Source organism: Schistocerca nitens, chromosome 1, assembly GCF_023898315.1.
Source record: "Schistocerca nitens isolate TAMUIC-IGC-003100 chromosome 1, iqSchNite1.1, whole genome shotgun sequence".
Taxonomy (NCBI): Eukaryota; Metazoa; Arthropoda; class Insecta; order Orthoptera; family Acrididae; genus Schistocerca; species Schistocerca nitens.
The window spans coordinates 290,596,813-290,619,858 of NC_064614.1; the positions used below are offsets into that span (position 1 = coordinate 290,596,813).

Consider the following 23,046-nt stretch of genomic DNA (forward strand, 5'->3'; position numbering starts at 1 on the left):
GGGGGGGGGGGGTTTCAAGCAGAAAGTTTCCACTCTCCCCACACAAAATGCAGATTAACAAGCAGGAAGTTGATATGGGCTGTTGAAGTGTCTCCTCCATTTACCGACTTCTTCGCTACAGGTATGTTGGTGCGGAAACTCAGATTGGCTGACAAAAATTTTGGTGCAAAACTAACCAGTTATCTCCCAATGCCCATGGGGCACCGTGGCATCTTCATATTTAATGTTCATGCAGAAAACTCAATTATTATCCGGTGATGACAATGGTGGCATCTTCCCACAAAAGCGCTGAGTAGGCCGCTGCCTCACTTCCGCAGAAACTGCCCATCTCCCTGCAGAAGTTAGCCTCTTCTAATAAGATTCACTGCCTGCCTTCTGCTGACAGTAGGACCCTGAGACCACATCTGAAGTGGAGCTTCCCACAGCAACAAATGCTAAGCCGTCCTCCCTAGGCCACATGTGCAGTGCTCTCAATAAAATAACCATTAAATGATGTCAGAAAATGACACCAGTACGTAACAGTAATGTCGCAGGACATAACAAAAGTTCATACTTTTTCTCACTTCGTATCTACTGAGATAGTCAAATATATCATTGAATTACAACAACAGCCTTTCTTGTATTTTCATTGAATGGATTAGATGATTCAATTGACCGAGATGGGTGCGGATGGAACAAATTTGTACAGAACTGATGGGAACACCTTACAATCGGCAATTTAAATTTTACAGTGGGAATTTCAGTTATTACAAAAAAAAAAAAAAAAAAAAAAAACAACCTCAGTGCCAATGCGCAGATTGAATTTGTGTCTGTGTTTAAAAAGCATTTCCTTAATGAAAGTCGGTTTGTATGACTGGGTAAGTTAGCAATTGGCGGAATTAAATGCCCGTCAGAAACAATAAACAAAACATTCAAGATCCCTTTAGCCTGCGAAAGCAGCGGCTACAGTGAGGAAACTGGGAAACCACTGCCAAGTGAACGCATGCTGCAAAGAAATATGAAAATGATAATTAAATCGAAAACCTTAGCAGTCGACAGGTGTTGATATACATCAATGGGGACAGTTGACAAAGTGTTCTCCGACCGGGACTCAAACCCGGGATCCCTCCTTACACTGCAGACGCTCTATCCGAGCCACCGGGGGCACAGACGATAGTGCGACTGCGACGCTTCCCGTGACACCCACATTCCCAACCGTCCACAACCTACATTCGTAGTGCTCCTAATAGATATTTGCCCATTCATTCATTACTCGCGGCAGACTAAGCAGCTGAGTTCCGGATTCCCGTGAGAGTTGGGGCAAAGCTTGTGCATTCGCACAGGAGGACGTCAATGGCCGGGTAGCCTTTAACTATAAGAAGAACGAGCAGATACCATTTATGACCGAGCAGTTTCTCTAGAATGAAATGATAATTAAATCGAAATCCTTAGCTGTCGATAGGCAGAGCATCTGCCATGTAAGCAGGAGATCCCGAGTTCGAGTCCCAGTCGGGGCACACATTGTCCCCATTGACGTATATAAACACCTGTCGGCAGCTAAGGGTTTCGATTTAATTATTTCATTCTCGAGAAGCTGCACGGTCATCAACACTATCTGTCCTTTTGGGAACAGATACTAACTCCAAATACGGAAATACTGCTTTTTACACCTGATACAGTAGTTGATAAGGCATCTGCATTTAAAGTTAAGATGGACACATTGAATTAACTTGGCTCTTGTGCTAGGTGTGCCATGGCTACTATATGACGTATCATCAAAAATCGCCATTGGAAACCCAACACTCCCTCGAGCTAATGGTTCAAAGGAAATACACACTTTGCATGCACTGGTGGTCATGCACAAAAGACTAAGAACATGATGGAAGCAAGTTGTTGCAAATAATTTCACAAGAAAGTCTATTTCATCTGTCGATCTCAAGTCATTCTTGTGGGACATTATTAAGAGGTGTGAAGATATTGGCCTAATGATTGATGTGTTTGTATCTGATGTAGGTGAACAAAATCAAGCTTTATGGCTTGAATGTGGTATTAAAACAGGTAAATATCATGTAACAAAAACCACTGCCAACATCCTTGTTCTTCAGAACGGTAGCTGTATTTTATGCCAAGTGTACCCCACATTCGAAGAACTTCAGGAACCATATCAGAAATTTAGATGGGTAGTTACTTTCATTTGGTGTTGTATGGGTTAATAAATTTCCACTTGCAGGTTTTTTTTTTCATTTAAACGTGTCCTTAAATTGTGTGACGAAACTAAACCTAACATTCCATGGGATCTCAGGGGAAATGTTATAAGGCCTACATATTACGAGAAAATGAATTGTGGCCTACCCTACACGCTCCTGAATCATTGTTGCGGCGGCAATAAAGTATGTAGCTGCACAGAAAATGCTTAAATATTCAGATATGTCGACTGCATATTTCATATAAACCATCTTTCGTTGATTAAAATTAGTTACGTCAAGAAACAGAAAAACTGTAGGTAAAATGTAGAAGAGGAGAAATACGATGATGCTAAGGAGTTGTAGAGGAAAATCATTATTCTATTTGAAAATATCAAAATAAGCAAAAGACGTACGTGAAAACCAGTGCAACCTGTAGTCATTCTCCTGTCTCACCCCCGATGGTCTCGAAAATCTTTTTGGCACAGTTCGCGCAAATAATAATAATTTTAACTACTGACCTGTGTTTTTGATTTTCAGTTTCTTCGAAAAATGATAACAAACTCGTCTTGACGCATTGGGCCGTTGATACGCTATGAAAAGCGCAAGTCATTTGGCCCAAAAATGGCGACCGCTGTTTGCTTGGCCCTCCTTACTTTATACAGTAGAGGGCTTGTAACACCATGGATCTAATACTGTAGTGATTTATTTGGCATTTTGTTTGATGTTTAATGTCGCAACGTTTAGTTTCTGTAAATGTTTTGCATTGATAGCACAAGTGTGTTCGCTTTTTTCCTTTCTAAAAACTTTGATGTCATGGTTTGATTCTGTGCAATGTAGTGTATCTACCATTTAAATTCTTTGTTTCATTTGGGGGGAACAAAACTTAATGTATATAATTGTAATTTTGTTTAAATAATTTTTTGTAGAAATGTCAATATGTGAATGTTCTGTTTTATTTAATATGTTTGGTTGCTGTTATGTAAACTGCTAACCTTCACTTAGGGTTCTTAGTTATTTTGTATGTAAAAGGTGGTGTGGTTCCCCTCGGGAACGGAACTGTGTAGCGCGCGAAAAAAATGGTTGGCTTGGATAAAAAGGTGGAAGGGAGAGTCAGTCGGGGACGAGCTACCAAACTGTCAACTGCTCATGTAAAAGTTGTGTATTGTGCTGGTGCCGAGAGAGGCTTTTGGTGCCGTTTCCCCAGGTGCTAATGCCTCGAATGGATGGATAAAGAGCTGGAACTATTCTGGAATTGGTATCTATCATCGCCACCAAGAAATGACAGAGTCCAGAATTTCTACTTGGAAATCCACCTACCAACATGCACTCGCCACCACGTTGCGCAATCACTGTAATGGAACAGAAGAACTATAATAATGTACAGTGAAGGATCAGCTCGTAGGATGTTATAGTGTACTGAAATATAAGGTAAATTTTAACTGAATTCTTGTACCTACAGTGATTTATCCTCAGTCACATATCCACTTAGGGTCCCTCCCACGCTAAAGTGCTTACCAAGTGTCCTTTATTGAAAGCTTATTAAAATTAATATGGCAATAGAGTGTGCTAAAATTAATACTGTTTGTTGAAAGGATCTTACAAATATCTCAATTTTGTGTTTCGCTGCAGTAAAAGTTGAGAACTGCAACTGTTGAGAGTTATATGTTCAAGCTTGCTAAGTGCTTGTTTCACTAATGTAATGAAAGAGCATTTATTTTGCTCTACTACAGTGGTCAAGTTTAAGGCCCCCCATTGGAAATAGACCAGATGCTCAAAGTTACTTAATTATAGAAAGTTTCAATTACTCTTGCTATTCCTGTGAAGTTCTGTACAATATTGGGTTCCTCTTATATATTAAAAGTGCATATCAATGGTGTAACAGGATCCACAGCTTGTCTATTGCGCTCATGCTAGATAACAATTAATAAAAATACCACTATCTATGAAAACAGTAACTTCTTTATTCAAAAGACAGTGAGAAGTAATTTGTTAGTGAACTCCATTTAATTTTCATTCTAAGTAGAAAGGTGTTTAGTAGTGAGAGAATTAATCTATGCACAATAACTGATTTTGCTGTGAACCATATCCATATTTCATGTCAGATAGGAATTTGTTTGAAAAGTAATATTTAACCTATGTCCAATTTACGATTCTACAGTGAATATTAATAGTAACGTTATTGAGACTAAGTCCTCAAGGTAATAATGTGTTTCGTTATCTGTTATATTTATGCAAATAGTTCGATCTGCTCTGTCAGCTCCAACCTTAACGTGAACATAGCAGACGTCAGGGTTCATTGCACTCTGGTGTGACAAAGTATACGCTGTGTTTGCCCATTTGAGTTACTCAATATTAGTTTCTTGATGAAGAATGGTTACTCATTCTTATGCCTAATTAGGCTGGCTATCTTTTTTATTATTATTTGGACTCTGTGGATAGGTAAATTATTGTTCGTTATTGTTTAAATATTTACGTAATTCTGACTTTCACTTTCGATAAGCCACCTCCGGCAGGTACATCGCGGTCAACACAACAAAATTCCTTTCAGAGGGTAACACTGCTCTGTTGCTTTATATCATAACTGCTTTTGTGGTGTCACCGCCAGACACCACACTTGCTAGGTGGTAGCCTTTTAAATCGGCCGCGGTCCGCTAGTATACGACGGACCCGCGTGTCGCCATTGTCAGTAATTGCAGACCGAGCGCCGCCACACGGCAGGTCTAGAGAGACTTACTGGCACTCGCCCTAGTTTTACAGCCGACGTTGCTAGGAAAGGTTCACTGAGAATTACGCTCTCATTTGCCGAGACGATAGTTAGCATAGCCTTCAGCTAAGTCAATTGCTACGACCTAGCAAGGCGCCATTTCTCCTTTGCTATGTATCTAATGAACCATGTACAGTAACAAGACCAATGTTCACCAATTATGGATTAAAGTTAAGTATTCCAGAAGCTACGTACTTTTCTTTATAGCATTCATTACGTATCCTGTTTCAGACCTCACGCCAGCCTGCGTGAGTTTATAGCGTGCATTTCGGCTTCGTCAAACAACACGGTGTTGGCACTTCTGCCGACACTTCATTTCAGCTTTAACAAGATAGTTCCATTTTACGATCTGCCTCTAACGTTGCGGTTATGGTATAGCAGTAGCGGACGGTACTGTTATACGTGGCTTTTCCGTGACAGGACTATTTATTCTGTTGGGCATAGTACGTAATAAACCAAATTTGGTATTTGATTGCACAAGCTACGTAAATGCAGTTGCAGTGTTACAGGCTTTACTGTGGCACAGGTTGCGTTATGCTTAACAGTGTTGCTTCGCATATGGTGCTTCGTAGAAATGTTGTGTGGCGCAAGGTGCTTCACAGCGTTTTTGTGACAGAGGATGTTTCATACCAGTGTTGAATGGCAGACAGTGCTTTGTACCAATATTATGTGTCAAGGATGCTTCATACTGATGTCGCATAGCAGAGGGAGCTCCGTACCAGTCTTGGCTGGCGGAGAATGTTGTCTACCAATGTTGCGTGTCAGAGGCTGCTTCATACTGATGTTACGTGGCAGAGGGGCCTTCGTAGCTATGTTGTGTTACAAAGGGTGCTTTGTAGCGACGTTACGTTGGAAAATCCAGTAAAAGGTCACACAGAAAATGTAGCCCGCGCAGGAGTGGCGAGGCCAGCAAGTGGCCATAGCTCACGCCGAAATGGCGGTGCAGTTACACACAGCGGGAGTAGCCGTAGTTCGCAACCCCCATCATTTCCTCGAGATGTAACTCCAAACGCATTTATATATGTAACTGGCTACATTCGCGTCTGCTTTGAACTCTCCTGCAGTGTCCTGCTTAAATCGTTTAAGTTGCGTGAAGGCGATGATATTCAGCCATATAACTTTTTAATATATCTACACAGCTATACCTCTACGCCAGAAATGCTGTCCAGCTGTAGATGCTTATTGCTACCAATGTGAAGCCGGGGCGATTGGCTAGTGAATATTGAAAAGATATTAACTGGTAGATAATAAAAGAAAGATGCAGCATGTATAGCGAGAACCGCGAAAGGGGGTCGACATGGCGACATTTTATCATACCTGAGCGAAGTTGTACTGTGATATTGATTAATACTCCTCACTAATTATGACATGTTCAGTACATTATTAAAGACATTTGTGATTTATTCTTGAGAGTACAAGAATATTCTGCGCAACAGAAAATGGCACTTCCTTGAGACATGACTTTGCTGCTTATGTACGCAAAGCGACGCTGCTACGCCATGAAAAATATTACCTGGAAATACTAACGCTATATGCAGCACCCGTGAGGACTGTACTCGCTTCGGCGGTACATATACTAAAATATGAACGATACAGAGAAGATTAGCGTGGCCCCTGCGCAACGATGACACGCAAAATAGTGAAGGGTTCTACATTAGTGTCGCCTTGCGCGTCGAGCGAGCAGGTCGTAGTTAACTTCCTGCCGGCCGAAGTGGCCGTGCGGTTAAAGGCGCTGCAGTCTGGAACCGCAAGACCGCTACGGTCGCAGGTTCGAATCCTGCCTCGGGCATGGATGTTTGTGATGTCCTTAGGTTAGTTAGGTTTAACTAGTTCTAAGTTCTAGGGGACTAATGACCTCAGCAGTTGAGTCCCATAGTGCTCAGAGCCATTTGAACCATTTTAGTTAACTTCCGCCTGTGCCGCGGCGAAGCTTGTGTCGAAGATAGTCTTGTTGATGTATCAGCCGGAGTCACATCGCAGTTGCGTAGCGGAGTGTGTTGTCGTTTTCCTCTGGGCGGCGATATTTTCTGCCCTCGTCAAGGTGTCTGTCGAGTCTCCTAAATCTGTTCCACGTCGAGCTACTGTTCTTTTCAGTTTTGACAAGAGTACAGAGTACGCGTCGTGTTCAATCTGGCTCTTAAGAAATTCACGATTGGTTGGCTGATGTTATCCGTGTTACACCTGATCAGGTAGATACTGCTTGCTTCGAATCTGATTTGTATGCTTTCTTTGTGAAGTTTTATGATCCCGTTCAAGTAGAAAGGCTTCTCTCTGGGGTTGGTTCTGAAGTGTTGTTTACACATCGAGATGGTTCCGTTAGCCAAGTCCTCTTTGAAAATGCGGCACTCGAGTATACTCAGGTTATCATTTATAGCCTTCCACCTGAAGTGGACGATTCATTTCTTAAAACATCGTTACTTCAGTTTGTAGTAATACGGCATATCCGATGGGAACGCTGGTCAGCACAACATCGCTTCCAGTGTTATAGCACACAACTGGACATTACAATTGCTACACCACGAAGACGACGTGCTACAGACGCGAAATTTTCAGAGCATTCACACAAGTTTGGCGCCGGTGGCGACACCTACAACGTGCTGACACGAGAAAAGTTTCCAACCGATTTCTCATATACAAACAGCACTTGACCGGCGTTTCCTGGTGAAACGTTGTTGTGATGTCTCGTGTAAGGAGGAGAAATCCGTACCATCACGTTTCCGAATTTGATAGAGGTCGGATTGTATCCTATCGCGATTGCGGTTTATCGTATCGCGACATTTCTCCTCCCGTTCGTCGAGATCTAATGACTGTTTTTGGAATCTGGAATCGTTGAGTTCAAGAGGGTAATACGGAACGCCGTACTGGATCCCAACGGCCTCGTATCACTAGCAGTCGAGATGACAGTCATCTTATCCGCATGGCTATAACGGATCGTGCAGCCACGTCTCGATCCCTGAGTCAACACATGAGGACTTTCGCAAGACAACAACCATCTGCACGAACAGTTCGACGACGTTTGCAGCGGCATGGACTATCAGCTCGATGACCACGACTGCGGTTACCCTTGACGCTGCATCACAGGCAGGACCTCCTGCGGTGGTGTACTCAACGACGAACTTGGGTGCACGAATGGCAAAACGTCAATTTTTCGGATGAATCCAGGTTCTGTTTACAGCATCATGATGGTCGCATCCGGTTCGGCGACATCGCGGTGAACGTACATTGGAAGCGTCTATTCGTCATCGCCATACTGGCGTTTCACCAGGCGTGATGGTATGGGGTGCCATTGGTTACACGTCTCGGTCACCTCTTGTTCGCATTGACGGCACTTTGAACAGTGGACGTTACATTTCAGATGTTTTACGACCCGTGGCTCTACCCTTCATTCGATACCTGCGAAACCCTACATTTCAGCAGGATAATGCACGACCGCAAGTTGAAGGTCCTGTACGGGCCTTGCTGGATACAGAAAATGTTTGACTGCTGCCCTGGACAACACATTCTCCAGATCTCTCACCAATTGAAAACGTCTGGTCTATGGTGGCCGAGCAACTGGCTCGTCACAATACGCCAGTCACTACTCTTGATGACCTGTTGTATCGTGTTGAAGTTGCATGGGCAGCTGTACCTGTACATGCCATCCAAGCTCTGTTTGACTCAATGCCCAGGCGCATCAAGGCCGTTATTACTGCCAGAGGTAGTTGTTCTGGGTACTAATTCCTCAGGATCATTGCACCCAAATTGCGTGAAAATGTAACCACATGTCAGTTCTAGTATAATATATTTGTCCAATGAATACCCGTTTATCATATGCATTTCTTCTTGGTGTAGCAATTTTAATGACCAGTAGTGTAGTATCTGGACTGTGGATATGTGCGTTAAAAAGAATATTCCATCCCACGTAACTGTTTGTGGTTACCGGATCCATGTTACATATGCAGGGCAAGAAGGAACATGTTTTCTCTGTAACGAAAGTGGTCATCTCAGATGTTATCGGCCCTGCCGTACTACTGTTCTGACGCCGTCCTATGGAAAAAGTCTTCCTTTAACGTTAGCAGACACAGTGTCATCGCTGTCAGCTGTTAGTCAATCTCCAGCTTTAAGCGATGTAGGGGCAACATTATCATCTACTCCTCGCGAATTTCCACCGTTACCGGCGCGTCCCAGTGCGGCCTCTGTCCATGAGGGGACGACGGCTCCTGCAGCGCAAGTCAAACGCCGGCGGACTGAGGACGGTACAGATTTCGAGGACGCATCACTGCAGTCTGGTTCTTCTGATACGGCGTTTATAGAAGGTGCACCTTCTGACGGTAATGAGTTGTCTACTGGCGTTACTTGTGATTCCAGTAATACCAGAAATGCTGTAGCTGCTTCTGTTGATGTTGCATTGTGTGTTCAATTTGTGTCCCCCACTTCACCCGTAGAGACGTTGCCTGCAGGCCAGTCTTTCCAGTGTTCCAGTGAAACACCACCCCACCTCCACGCTGAGGCGGTGGAGCAACAGGATTCTACGGTTCTCTTCCTGTTGATCAGGAGATGCCATCCGACACTGGCACTGCATTATCTGTCTCTTCTGTACCTGATGTTGCTGTTAGTCGTTCTGAGTTTTGCTCCCCGATTTCCGATGAGTGCAGTGGCGATGGCTCCTGTATCAAATCGGAGCTTGACGTGCCTCCAACCCTTTCACATCGAGTGGTTTCACGGAGTGGTGTGAAACAGCGCTTTCAACCTGTACGAGCAGTGGCAAGTCGTACAAAGAAAAACGAGGATACCTCGGCATCCGGTGGGGAGGATTAGAATTATATCTTGTTTCCCCCGCCTCCGGACGTTGAGGAGAGAAGGACGTGACGGGTGTTTTTTCCTTAGTGTTGTTTCATTGACCTTTCAGGTGCTAACGGATGCAGGCATATGCGTTTCTAACCTTCAATGTTAATAGGATATGTTCCCAATTACGGCTTGCTGCGTTACGCCAGTTTATTTACGATTCCCAAGCTGATATCGTGTGTTTACAAGAGGTATTATTTGATGTGTTTTATCTTCCTGGATACTCTATGTTTTTCAATGTGGCTCCTGAAAAGTCTACCGGTATGGCTTTGCTTTATCGAGATGGAATCCCGCTGACGGAATTCGAAACGCTAGATGACGGTCGCGGTATAGGCTGCAGTATTTATGACCTCACCTAAATTTTTATTTACGCTCCGTCGGGATCCGGTCGTTCATCCGATCGCACGCGGTTTTATAAGGAAGAAGTTGTTTATTTACTCCGACGGAACCCGCACCAGCTTTTTTTTGGGGGGGGGGGGGCATTTTAACTGTCTTACGTCGTGTAGATCAGACCCCCAATTATACAAATTGTCGTGAACTTAATGATATAGTGACGTCCTTCCATCTCCAAGATGCTTGGGTTTGCAGATATCCCTCATTGTTGCAGTTTACGTTTTTTTTTTTTACAACTACTTCAAGTAGCCGACTGGAAAGCTTTTATTTATCTGCCCCCACATGTTGTCAGCTTCTATCGATTGATATAAATACTGCCAGTTTCACTGATCACTGTGCTGTTTCAATGACTTTTAACCATGTGCCACAGCGGGTCGATCTTTCGCGCCCTATATGGAAGCTAAACACTTTACATCTCACGGACCCCTCTCTGGAAGGCATCATCGCACACGTATGGCGGCGCACAACGCAGTCCCAGGCGCCTTATTCCTCACTTCTAAAATGGTGGGTTACCTTTGCTAAACCGCAGATTCGAAATACACTCAAGCATTTTAGCGCTGAAAAAGCGGCTGAAATAAGGCGAACTAGAGAATTTTATTATGCTGTCCTTCCCGATCTTTGTGATAGTGTTCGTGCTGCCGCCTTGAGGGTCGTCGACGTCCACCGTGTGAAGGCAAAACTTCAACAACTCCAACGGAGACAAATAGATGGTGTCCGATTGCGTTCCCAGCCTCTTTCAATCGTACAGGATAATTTGACCTCTCTCTATCCTCTTCTTCGGCCTCACAAACGATCTCAAAGGACGTGTTTTTCTACCATTCGTTCTCTAGATGGGCGTGAGTGGTCCTCCCAATCTGATATAATGCTTGAACTTTACCAGTACTTTTCCGAACTTCATACTGAAGTGGATTCAGACGGTCCATCGTCTGTTGATTTTACCTCCCTCCTTGATAGTCTTGTTACGCCAGCTCACCAGGAAGAGTTTTTCTCTGTATTCCATCACGGTGATATACTTGGTATTGTGGCTCGTTCTCCCTCCCACAAATCGTCTGGCTTCGATGGCCTTCCCAAAGAATTTTATATCCGATTTTGGCCCCTGATAGGAGATACGATAACTTCTATGGTAAATGAAGTATTTTACGGAGGGCTTCTCCTGGCCAGCTTTAAGGTTGCTAAAATTGTCCTGATCCCCAAAAAGCCGGGACGTTTACGTGTGGATCAGGTCCGGCCATAACCCTCTTCAACTATGATTATAAAATAGTGGCGAGAGCGGTAAATAGCTGACTATCGATTTTGTTGGCTACCATCATCACAAGCCATAAAAGTTGTCTATCGGGTCGTACTCTCCTGACTCCCGTTGCTGAATGTCGTGATTTAATTTCGATTGCTTCCACGATTCCCGTGCCAAGCGCTTCGCCTTTCATTGATTTTCACCAAGCGTTCGACCACGTTCATCATGTATTTCTTACGCGAATGTTGACAACTGTTGGTTTTAACGATGCTGCACGACGGCTGTTTCGCTCTGTAATTACTTGTATTTGGGCGTCCATTGACGTAAATTGCCGTTTCACTTCCCCCATCGCGGTGTGTCAGGGCGCCCTTCAAGGGAGTCCATTATCTATGTCGCTCTACGTGCTGTTTCTGGAAGCATTATAGTGATCTATAGCTGCTCGTTTGGGTGGCTGGTCGCTGTTGGGTGAAAGGTTTACCGTTCGTGCATATTCTGATGACTTTATGGTTCTTCTCCGTACCCATGATGATATACCACTGCAGAAGGAAGTTTTTGATGCCTTTTGTCGTCTTACGGGTGCGTGGGTTAATTACCAGAAATGTCACTTACTCAGATTTGACGCTGTTTAAATTCCAAGGGCTTTGAAGGTCACCTGATATCGACCGTTAGGTGTTATAAATGACAGACTGTCCGCTAAAGATGACTACGATCAACTGTAAGTCTGTCTCGGATAAGATTCAGGGAGCAGTCATTGAACACGAGCGTCGCTCCCTCTCACCTCTTCATAAGATCGGGGCCATGGAAACGTACGTGTTAAGTAAGGCTTATTTCACTGCACAAATCTTTCAACTTCCTGCGATGATGTACCACATGTTTCAAAGTTTAACTGGCAGGTTTATCTGGCGCAACTGTATTTCTCGCGTGCGTTATGGGGTCATGGTGTGCTCCCGTCTGCTGGGAGGTTGGGGCCTCCCTGACATTCGGGTTAAGGCTTCTGCCTTATTCATCCGTCGCTCCATTTTTACATGTCTATGCGCCCCCTAGTCAGTTACCACTCGTCTTCATGACTGTATCCGAACGGAGAGTTTAACACTTCCAGTAGATACTAGTATGATTAGTTATAAACGACGGCATGTTAAGGAATTTTTTCTTGAAGTCAGTTATTTAGGAGTAAATGTCCTTTCCCAAGCGAATTTCTCCTAAAAAATGCTGATAACTCGCTGGCCAATTCCTCATAGTATTCCCTTTGTGGAAGCTATGTCGCCAGAAATTAATTTAAAGGTTGTTTGGTCTAACGTTAGCCTCCTGATTTTCCCGATGGAAGTGGCGTTCTCGTGCTACCGAGTTGTTCATGATTTTGAACCTACCAACGGGCGACTTTTTCGTATTGGCCTCAATGTGATGGATCATTGCAATCATTGCCAAGAATCTCCTGCGGTCATGGCCATTGGAGATGGCTTTGCCGACAACTGGCTTTTCTCCTCAGAAGGTCGGAGGCGTCTATCTCTGGGGAGATTCTCGTGCGTCACGATTCATCTTTCTTTCCCCGATCGAAGAACAATGCCTTCATGTGGCTTGTTGGACATTATGTCCACTACGTAATGGTGAGTGGATATGACGCAGTTCCGTGTGCCTTATCCCAGTATAAGGCCACAGCCCATTAGACGTGGCTCAGGATGCCACGTCAACGTGAACTTTTTTGTAATATGCTGTATCTTGTTTTTCATCGACAAGGAGTTGGATGAGTTGAAATCCCCCCCCCCTTTTTTTTCTGTGGGCACTCTTGTTTGGACTTAAATGTTTCAAGATGTAGAAGTGACGGAGGAAAGAAGGTGTGGGCACGTTAAAATTAACGCTATATCCGTTCACATACGTTTTTCTGATTTAACCCCTTTGTTTTTGTCGAAATGACTTCTTTTATTTTATTTTAATTTGTTGCCTGAAATAAATGCGTTGTAAAAAAAAGTCGGATAAATCTTTTGTCATGTAAGCAGGAGATCCCGGATTCGAGACCCGCTCGGGGCAAAAAAAAAAGGATAGCCGAGAGCACTAACGCGCTGCTTCCTGGACTCTGGTAGGCGCGCCGGCCTCGGATCGAACCCGTACGGCGGATTGACGACGAGGGCCGCTGTGCTGGCCAGTCTGGATGTGGTTTTTAGGCGGTTTTTCACATCCCGCTAGATGAATACTGGGCTGGTCCCCACGCTCCGCCTCAGTTACACGGTTCGCAGACATCTGAAAACATTCGCACTATTCCATGGATTACACTAGATGCAGACAGTTGGGGTACGCTAATTCTTTCCCAGGGGGTACAGGGTGGCGGCAGGAAGGGCATCTGGCCACCCCTTAAATTAACATGCCACATCCCATTAACAGCAAATCCCGCCAGTCGGGATTAATGCTTGGAAAGAGAGAGAGAGAGAGAGAGAGAGAGAGAGACTAACGCTATGTGCAGCATATGGGAAATAATAAACTTAAAAATGATGTTCTGAGGGGCACGAAATGGTAGTCTTAGCTGTCTTTCTGACAGAGAAATTATGGGATCCTACATTTACAGGTTTGTTTCTTCTTTCTTTACTTACATGATTTTGCGAGCCCCTCTATTCTATTTATTTCTTTACTTTGGCTTTGGGTTACAAGGACCAAACAGCCAACAACGGCTGCAAAGTGCCAAAGAAACATAATTGCAGAAAGGCAGAACAGAACAAAATTATGAAGTTGGCACACAAAGTAAAATAAAAGCGCAATTACGCAAACGCAAAGCAGCCAACAACAGTGTTAGCAACAACATTGGAGCAGAATTAAAAACAGCACTGTACAACAACGCTATGACAGATATGCATATACTCTTAAAGTAAAAGACAAATATTGAAGGGCAATCACAGTACATCGTACAGTAAGTACAATAATAACTAAGGAAGAAATCTGCAAGAAACGTAGCATACAGACAGACGTATTTAAAGTAAAAGAAAAACAAAAAATGACACACAATGAAATCATCGGTATGTACAATAGTGCCAATACAACAATGACATTAAATGAACACGACAGCAATAATGAATGTTTAATGTACGATTAGAGGTTTGTATGCAAATTAAAACACAAAATGCCGCACCCGGTTACAAACTGGGCTGATGCCATGTGAAAATGAGTGAAAATGAAGACCTCGGCAATTCATTAATTAAATTTGGATACCGAAGGCTTTCAAATAGTTTGTGAGCAAGTTATATGTATTAAAACAGAAACATTGATGGTGATTGGGTATCCTCTCGCAACCAATCGTTGCAATCGTGAGCGTGGAACATGCCAATATGGTGTGGATACGATCCGCTACTGCTGTTGAGTCCTTATCGAATGTCCAGAAGTGATAATCTTCAACCAATATAGGTGCGTGGGGTAACACCCGTGTCCTAGCTGCATGAGGATACAGAAGTTACTTGACGTCTACGTAGTTGCACCGAGGCGAACCATGGTCGAAAAGAGACGTTCGGTTGTATGGTAGCCAGGTGGCCCCCTTAGAGTGCCGAGAGACATGCCATTTAGAGGAACAGCGTGATAAATAGCCGTCCATATTGTCGATATGAGATCCGTGTAAGGGATCGGCATTGGGCGCAAGTGTCCTTCCGTAATACTCCTCAGCGGAGAGTGCCATGACGTCCTTTAATCAAGAGTAATTGGACGGCAATGACCAAAGGCTGCGCGTCTCGTATGGGTGCCTAGACTACCAGAACATATCTCTTGGTCTGTTTATCAAACGCGGGATGTTGCAGTTTCTGTAGCACACTTCGAGAGTCCGTAAGTATCGGAACGAATTTGAATGTTTGGGTACCATAATGAATGGCTTCCCTAATGGCCACTAACTCCGCCATGTAGATAGAAGATTCAGATGGAAGCGCAAACATTTCGCAAGTGCCACTAGAAGGCCTAAAGAAAGCGCATCCCACACCCGTCTCAGGTACAGAACTGCCCTTATAGATGTGAGCGTACTGCGGCCAAGAAATTGCTCCAGGTCGCGAGTGATGTTGATCTCCGCTCGGAAATCGGACGGCAGGTATGACAATGGGGTTGGAGTGAAGAACAGACTACACGAAAAACGAAAACGGGGTAGTTTTGTGTCCTGTAGAATGAGTGGGAAGAGATGGTACCATTTCTCGTAGCTGCGAACTAGTAAAGGAATTCTGTTAACGCGTCGTCTATGAGGTGCCTGAGTGATTCTCCAGAATTGAACCACCGCCGTAAAAATATCAGACGTCTGCCGTCTTACAGACATTATAGATGCTTACTCTAGCAAAGCACTGGCGGGCGTTGATTTCATGGCTCCAAGGATAAGACGAATCACTCTGTAGTGGATGACATCAAGCTTGCGCAAAGATGACTGTGCTGCATGCCGTAGACAACGCTACCATAATCTAAGATAGAACGGATCAAAACATTACACAGAGTGAAGATTATAACCGGTTCCGCACTTCACCATAATCGAGCAAGTATACGCAAGATATTCACAGTATTATACAAATTGTCGATGAATTACGCAACATGTTTCATCCACATGAGTTTGTCGTCAGACACCAAGGAGCTTAGCATGTGACCGAACAGGAAATATGTACGGGCCAACTGAAGATCGGATGAGAAGTCACTGTGCCGTTTCCTTGTGAATATCACAGCAACTGGTTTGTCAGGTGACAAAGTGAGCCCATTTTTGAACTTCCATGCGTCGATAATTTCACATGCGTCGGTAAGCCACATGCAGTGGGGCTGAACAATGTCTCTAGGTCGGTAACATACAGAGCATACAGTAAGCGACTCGGTATCGCGCCCTGCGAGAGGCCACAACACACTACGCAGGGACAACACATTGGGCTGATCGTGGATATATACCGTACAGCCACCAAACTGACTGTATATAAAACTGACTGTATACAATCCGTAAAATCACCACCCAGAGGTGCAGCAGTTGCAATTTGTTGATAAGTTCAGATATCAGGACGTTGTCGTACGCCCTCGAAAAGACAAGAATTAAGGCCGTTAAGGGTTCGTCAGTGAAGAACGTGCTTCGAGGTCCATCGTAAGCAAGGTGATATTGTTATAAGTACTTCTGTCCTCAAGAAAGCTGTTTTGCGTCCCCGGAAGCAAGTTCTCATGTTCCAACCACCATTCTTAGCGAGGCTTGACAATACCGATAGCTTTTAGTTGGCGCCGGCAACAGCAAAGCTTCCTGCGCAGGCTGGAGGGGATTGGCCTTAACCCCCAATACATTTTATCACAGGCACTAGCACATTTGTGAGTGAAGTTTTAAATACGTGGATTTAAATGTTGGGAATGACCTTATCCGGTTTAAATAGAAACTGAATCGTTTGACTTGAAGCACCTGAGGATGCAAATCTAATTTGCGAAGGAGGTCGTATTCTTCAATAAAGATTTGTAACAGATGATGCGATATTGTTCATTCAAATCATGAAGCTTCGGGAGACGTTCCAATATATTACACACGCAGGGTGACAATGCGATCGGGTGATGAGATATCGCATGACCAGCGTCTTTCCCAGCCTTCAGTATGGGCGCATATATTTGAGTCTTCCAGTCCTCTGGAGCATTTCCATTCCTCCAGATGTCATTAAAGATGCCCACGTTTTGCATCGTCAGGCAAATGTAGAACCACGGAGTAGTGAATCTGGTCATAGCCAGGCTTTGTATCTGATGAACACGTCAGGGCCCTGTGGAGTTCGGTGAGAGTGAATAGCTTGGTTAAACCATCTCGTAGATCGTCAGCGGCACCTGTAGCCACGAGATCGATGGGTAACGGCATGACAGTAAAAAGTGCGATAATGGCGGCAAACTCGTCTATTCAGATCTAATCGCTTGGGAGATACTGGTTTCCTTTTGAGCGAATTCACCATCGACCAAATACGTCCATCAGGAGTGTCAGCCTTGAGAAAACGCTTAGTGAACACATCCATCCGTCTGTAGGCAACACAGTTCCTCCACGTAGTATCCCGTTTAAGACGACTACAAGCCCATCTCCGTTGCACAACCCGACGCGAACTTTATGGGTCGCATAAGGGAATCGTGAATCGGATGGTGCAAGTCATCATCCTTTTCTGTAGAATAGATTGGCATGCCGCTAGAATAATATAATTCCTAAACATAGATACCTGCGCTTGCGAGGACGCTACGTTGATTAATGACGATAGTTTGGCATCCATTACTACGCCATATCACGAATCGTGACAAACCTCCTTGCATGACGTTCCATTTACGAGATCGCCTAGTCTCCTGTGCGCGTTAAAATCCCCACAAAATCAGAATGGAGGTTCCAACTGCTGAAACAGTGTGTACCCCTCTTCAGGGGGAATATACGACTTTGGCCGGCAGTAAATAGCCACGAGTAGAGAGCCTGACAGGTATCGTTTGAAAGCTGTCGACAGCCTCGTGCCATATCTTTATTGGGGTGTGACACAGTCCATTATTAATGAAGATGGCGACACCTCCTCTACCATCATCTCAGTCTCTGCAATAAGCCAGACAACAGAACCTGGTTGAAACACATATCTGGGTTGGCAACGTTCATGTTGAAGGACTCCTTCATTGGCAATCGCAAGTCGTGCATTCCATTGGAAGACCCTAAAACCCGCTACAGCTACTAGGCAGAAGTAGGAGCAGTAACAGTCGTCGGGAAGGCTGTATCTGTAAAGTTTCAGGTGGCTACGTCTTCGCGTCTTCCAAGAAGCGCATGATAAACGAGATACTCTTTTCAGTGACGTATTCCTTGTTATTACAAAGTGACGGTGTCTGTTGACTTTATTGAGGAGGATTTTGGTTGGGTTGGATCGGGGCTTGGTGAATATGATGGAAGACAGAATATTAGTGTCGAATGTCTGAGAAGCCCTGTCGCCAGACTGGCCTAGGAGCACGCCATTTCTATGGACCTCTCGTGCCAGAGGTGGCACCCGATCTGTCAGTCAACTAGAAGTCACGTTGACGATGCTCGGGACCATGAGGGAGAGAGCCTAACTGAAGCAACACCAGTAGTGACGTTGGTCGCATAGAAGAATCTTGTAAAACGACCATTGGTTGCGTAGAATGCCTTAAAGTTAGAGGAGGGAAATCTAGAGAATTTTTGGTACTGGGAGGCTGTCGGAGAACAGCGGAGTGCGACGACTGCATGCTACCAATTACCCTCTCCGATGCTGCGTAGAATTTGTTTGCACCTTAGAGCTTTTGTTAATGCAGAAAAGCGCATGAACGTTCTGTCATTGGGTACGGACCATGAGAATTATAGGGAAATAGTAACTTGCCTACAGACATAGGGTGGAGTTGGCCAGCGTTCTTACCTATGCTCTCCACAAAGACAATGTAATGGCCTGCATCTCCTCGGCTATACCAATTGTTGACACTTGGCCGTACGACCGCAGCAGTGGAAGTCGACATTGACTCATCATTCTGAGTTTGTCTGCCTTTTACCATAACTAGAAGGGGGATCCGAACCCGGTAATTCACGCATACATACTGGATAGGAGGTGAGTCGACACACAGCCGTTTACTAAGGGGACCACTTTCCTGCTGCTGACTTGCAGGTGCATAGGCTTCAGGCGCGAAGCTGGAAGGGTCTTTGAGATGGATAACTTGCTGACTAGCCCGGTGCAACTGTTGTTGTTGGTGGTGATATTGCTGGTGTTGTTGTTGTAGCTGCAGCAGTTGAAAGTGTTGCTTTTGGGGTTGATGTTCTAGGTACTGTTCTTGCTGCTGAAAAATCTGTGCATCCGGGAGTGGTAATTCACCCGTTGGCCGGACATCGGTGGCGACGGAACATCTGTCGGTACGTGTTGATGGCAGACTTCTAGTGCCCTCTGTATGACCTCACCCGCGTCAGGGGGATCGGTCACCATACAACACTACCACCGCGAACGTGTGACGAAGGAAACACTATCCGATGTACGCTACACTGCACGTAAGCGATTGTCTTCGAAAACGAGTATATCAGAAGGGAAGTACTAGTAAGAATGCGAAGAGTACGAAGCACCACGCTCGTTCGCGAAACGTAAATGGCGAGTCCCTCTGGTCAGCAATGCAACAGTGCCTAACCTATTTAAAGAAGGTGAAATCTAATACTGGGTAATAACTAGGACAGTTCTTTATTAAGAATAACATTTAAATTACTCTGGCACGGGAACAAGAACCCAAAGGCCTGTATTAAATAGTACAGATGTGTAGTACAGAATCAGCCCTAATCGAGTCTCCATAAGTAGGTCAGAGCGCAGAAAAGAGGTATAAAATTTTTAAAGAGAAAGGCAGTATGGCAGTTGTTTTCAGAGCCGTCACTACGATTCTGAGTACCGACTCTATCGTTCTGGCCCTACGTGCTGCTCCAGCTAACCCAGGAATCCAAAGGTAATCACGCTAAAAAACGAATATATACGAATTAGGAATCCGATTTTCTACAACTCGCAATGTTTCGACTTAGATATTTGTCAAAATCTAGGATGCCTGAATAAGTGAATGTAATCACATAAATAGAGTAAGTGGCTGTAACAGGGCCTGTCTCCGAAGTGTAGGCGGAAACTGCGTAATTTGCGACAGAAATGTAGACGACAGAGTATAACAGTTCTTAACAATTTCTCACTATTTGCAAGCGATGTATACTGAAAAAGAAACAAGAAAGAAAACTACTACAGCCAGGCGAGCCACTTAATAATGCAACTCCACTGGATGTAGCCGGCCGCTGTGGCCGAGAGGTTCTATGCGCTTCAGTCCGAAACCACGCGGCTGCTACGGTCGCAGGTTCGAATCCTGAATCGGGCATGGATGTGTGTGATGTCCTTAGGTTAATTAGGTTTAAGTAATTCTAAGTTTAGGGGACTCATGACCTCAGATGTTAAGTCCCATAGTGCTTGGAGCCATTTGAATCCACTGGACGTAAGGCATCCGCCAGAGATTTAGGCAAGGAATTATTTCCGAAAATTAAATACCAACACAAATATTTATCCTGCATCTTTATGAATCTGTTAGAATAGAAAATGGCGTGAATTAAAACTACATTAAATGAAAGGAATGTTCCTTGGCGTGAAACGTTTAGTTGTAACATCTACCTCCATTTATTATCTTCTAAATTTTTCTCTTTCTGACGAAAACTATATGAGGTAGCTGATCATGCATGTTTTGAAGAAGCTGCAATAAAAGAAATATGTATTTGTCGCCAAGGTACCATCTTTTAATATGATGTAGCGTTAATTCGTTGGTTGGAGATGGAAGCCCGATCTAAACTTCTTCATCCTGAATAAATACACAATACATCACATTTTGGTGGTATCGTAATGCCGTTCACTACAACGAAGCTGCGCTGCACTGTTTAAATAAAATATGGCACCTTCCAAATACCAAACTTCTTCATCCTGAATAAATACACAATACATCACATTTTGGTGGTATCGTAATGCCGTTCACTACAACGAAGCTGCGCTGCACTGTTTAAATAAAATATGGCACCTTCCAAATACCAATCGGGAAGCTACAAAAGTTGACGTATCTGACCATTAATAACGTATCATTCAGATGCGTAGCAGACTACGGTAATTGGTTCCACGGGAGCGAAATAGCTCGGACGACCCCTCGCTCGATTCCAGAGGTGAGCGGTTTGTTTGCAGATTCCCGGCGCGCGCGCACATGGAGTCCTTGGCGTTCTTTTCTCTTGATGGGCACCAAAGGGAACCAATTATAGTTACGTATACACATCCATCCCAGTCTAAATACCTGCGACAGGGAAACCCTCTTTCGCAGGAAACGGAGACTGCAAAACCCCAGCGAGAAGTTTGGAAGGGGACCTAAGAGTAAACAAGATGGCTTCAGGGAAACGACAAAGAATCATCCTTAGAGAATAATAATATCCACCAGTCATGTGACTAGTTAAAAATATGGCTGTCGCGTTTGGAAGCAGAAGATAGAGGGTCTTCAGGTGAGGAGATAACAGCTGATTACTTGAGACATTTTCCCAGGTACTAACGGTACCTTCCATTAAAGACCCAAGGCCACGAGAGTCTTTCGCTAAAGTGCACCAAACAGACGATGACATAGCAGTCATTACTACGGTGGAGAAGCAAAACTATGGGTAGAGATAAGGTTCATAAATCATTCTGGCAGATACTATTAGAGCTTACATCTTTATTTTTCCAAAATAGGTGCAAACAAGCTCTCTCCTAATTACACTGCATCTTAACTTCCGCAAGGTGACCGTTATGTTGACATAACACTGGTTTTATATTTTCCGACATAACTGTAGTAAAAAGTGTGACCAAAATATAACTTAACTGTTTATTCGACACTACAAAAGTGAAGTCAGTCACAGTACATAATTTTTTTTTCTTTTTTAAAAAAAGAGGGGTTACGTTACCGGTTTCAACGAACTACGTCGTCATTTTCAAATGTGAAACATCAGCTGGAAAATATGTAATGGGAATTATTTATTCTCTAACTGATGTTTTGCATTTGAAAATTACGACTTAGTTCATTCTAACCGGTAATGTAACCCTCTTTTTTCATAAAAACAAAAACAAAAAAATATGTACTTTGACTATGGCTTCACTATTGTACTGTAAAATAAACACATTAATTTTCGTTTAAGAAATACATCTGTTATCTCTGCTACGGGTGACAGATAACTTCAATTTTAATTCAGTTCTTTCATTCTTTGAGATTGATTCTCAGATTCTGTAGTCAAATTCCTGTCTGTTCCTGCCGCCGGCCGGAGTGGCCGTGCGGTTCTGGGCGCTACAGTCTGGAGCCGAGCGACCGCTACTGTCGCAGGTTCGAATCCTGCCTCGGGCATGGATGTGTGTGATGTCCTTAGGTTAGTTAGGTTTAATTAGTTCTAAGTTCTAGGCGACTGATGACCTCAGAAGTTAAGTCGCATAGTGCTCAGAGCCATTTGAACCATCTGTTCCTGCCGAAGGACATAAAGGTAACCATTTCACCGAAAGTTTTTCCACTCTAGACTGTTTTATATAGCTAACGTGCGGCGTACCACTTTCGAACACTTAAAACCACCCAGCGAAATGTTTGGCAATACCTCACCTCCTCCGACAAGAGGTGACACGCTATCAGCGCCTGCCTGTGATAAGCTTATCGCAAAATGTAACAAGTATTCGATGTATATGGGAAACCTTAACGTCGAGCTCTTCTGAGAGCTACACCGACTGAGGCTCTAAAGTCATGCAAAACCAATTGAAGTGATCTGTTGCAAGCCTTGTCACACAGGATCACCAAGGAACATGGCGGAGCACTGTCATCATTCCCACTTTATTCAAGTGAACGTCCAAGGGTTTTATTCTCTGGGAGGTTCGGCCAAATATACTATCCATTGACGAGAAAAATAAAAGGAGACGTATGCGTGCACTACTGTTAAGCGCTGACTTTTCTTCTGCTTTGAATTTTCAGTTATCTGCATTCGTTCGAACGGTGCTAAGTATCTACTTGCTAGGACAGTTCATACACCATTCGTATTTTTCAAATGAAATACTATTTTTTTAATATTGAGTCGTGTGCTTCTCCATAAGTTAAAAAAATTAATGTTTCTGTGATAAACTATTTACTATATTGCTTATGGGATTTATAGAGCCTGCTCACACAAAGACGTGAAAAGGAAATCATTTTGAAAGAATATTCTCCTTGAAAGAGAG

At 43.9% G+C, this 23,046-nt stretch overlaps 1 protein-coding gene and 1 non-coding gene across 2 annotated transcripts in view; both read left to right on the top strand.

Annotated features, from left to right (window-relative positions):
• The window catches only part of LOC126243480 (uncharacterized), a 1,765,051-nt gene that overhangs the window by 148,313 nt on the left and 1,593,692 nt on the right, over positions 1-23,046 (top strand). The gene's annotated exons all lie outside the window — the stretch shown is intronic.
• Positions 6,482-6,588, top strand: LOC126205268 (U6 spliceosomal RNA). Its single transcript, XR_007540557.1, has one exon. It is a non-coding gene; the product is annotated as a U6 spliceosomal RNA (small nuclear RNA).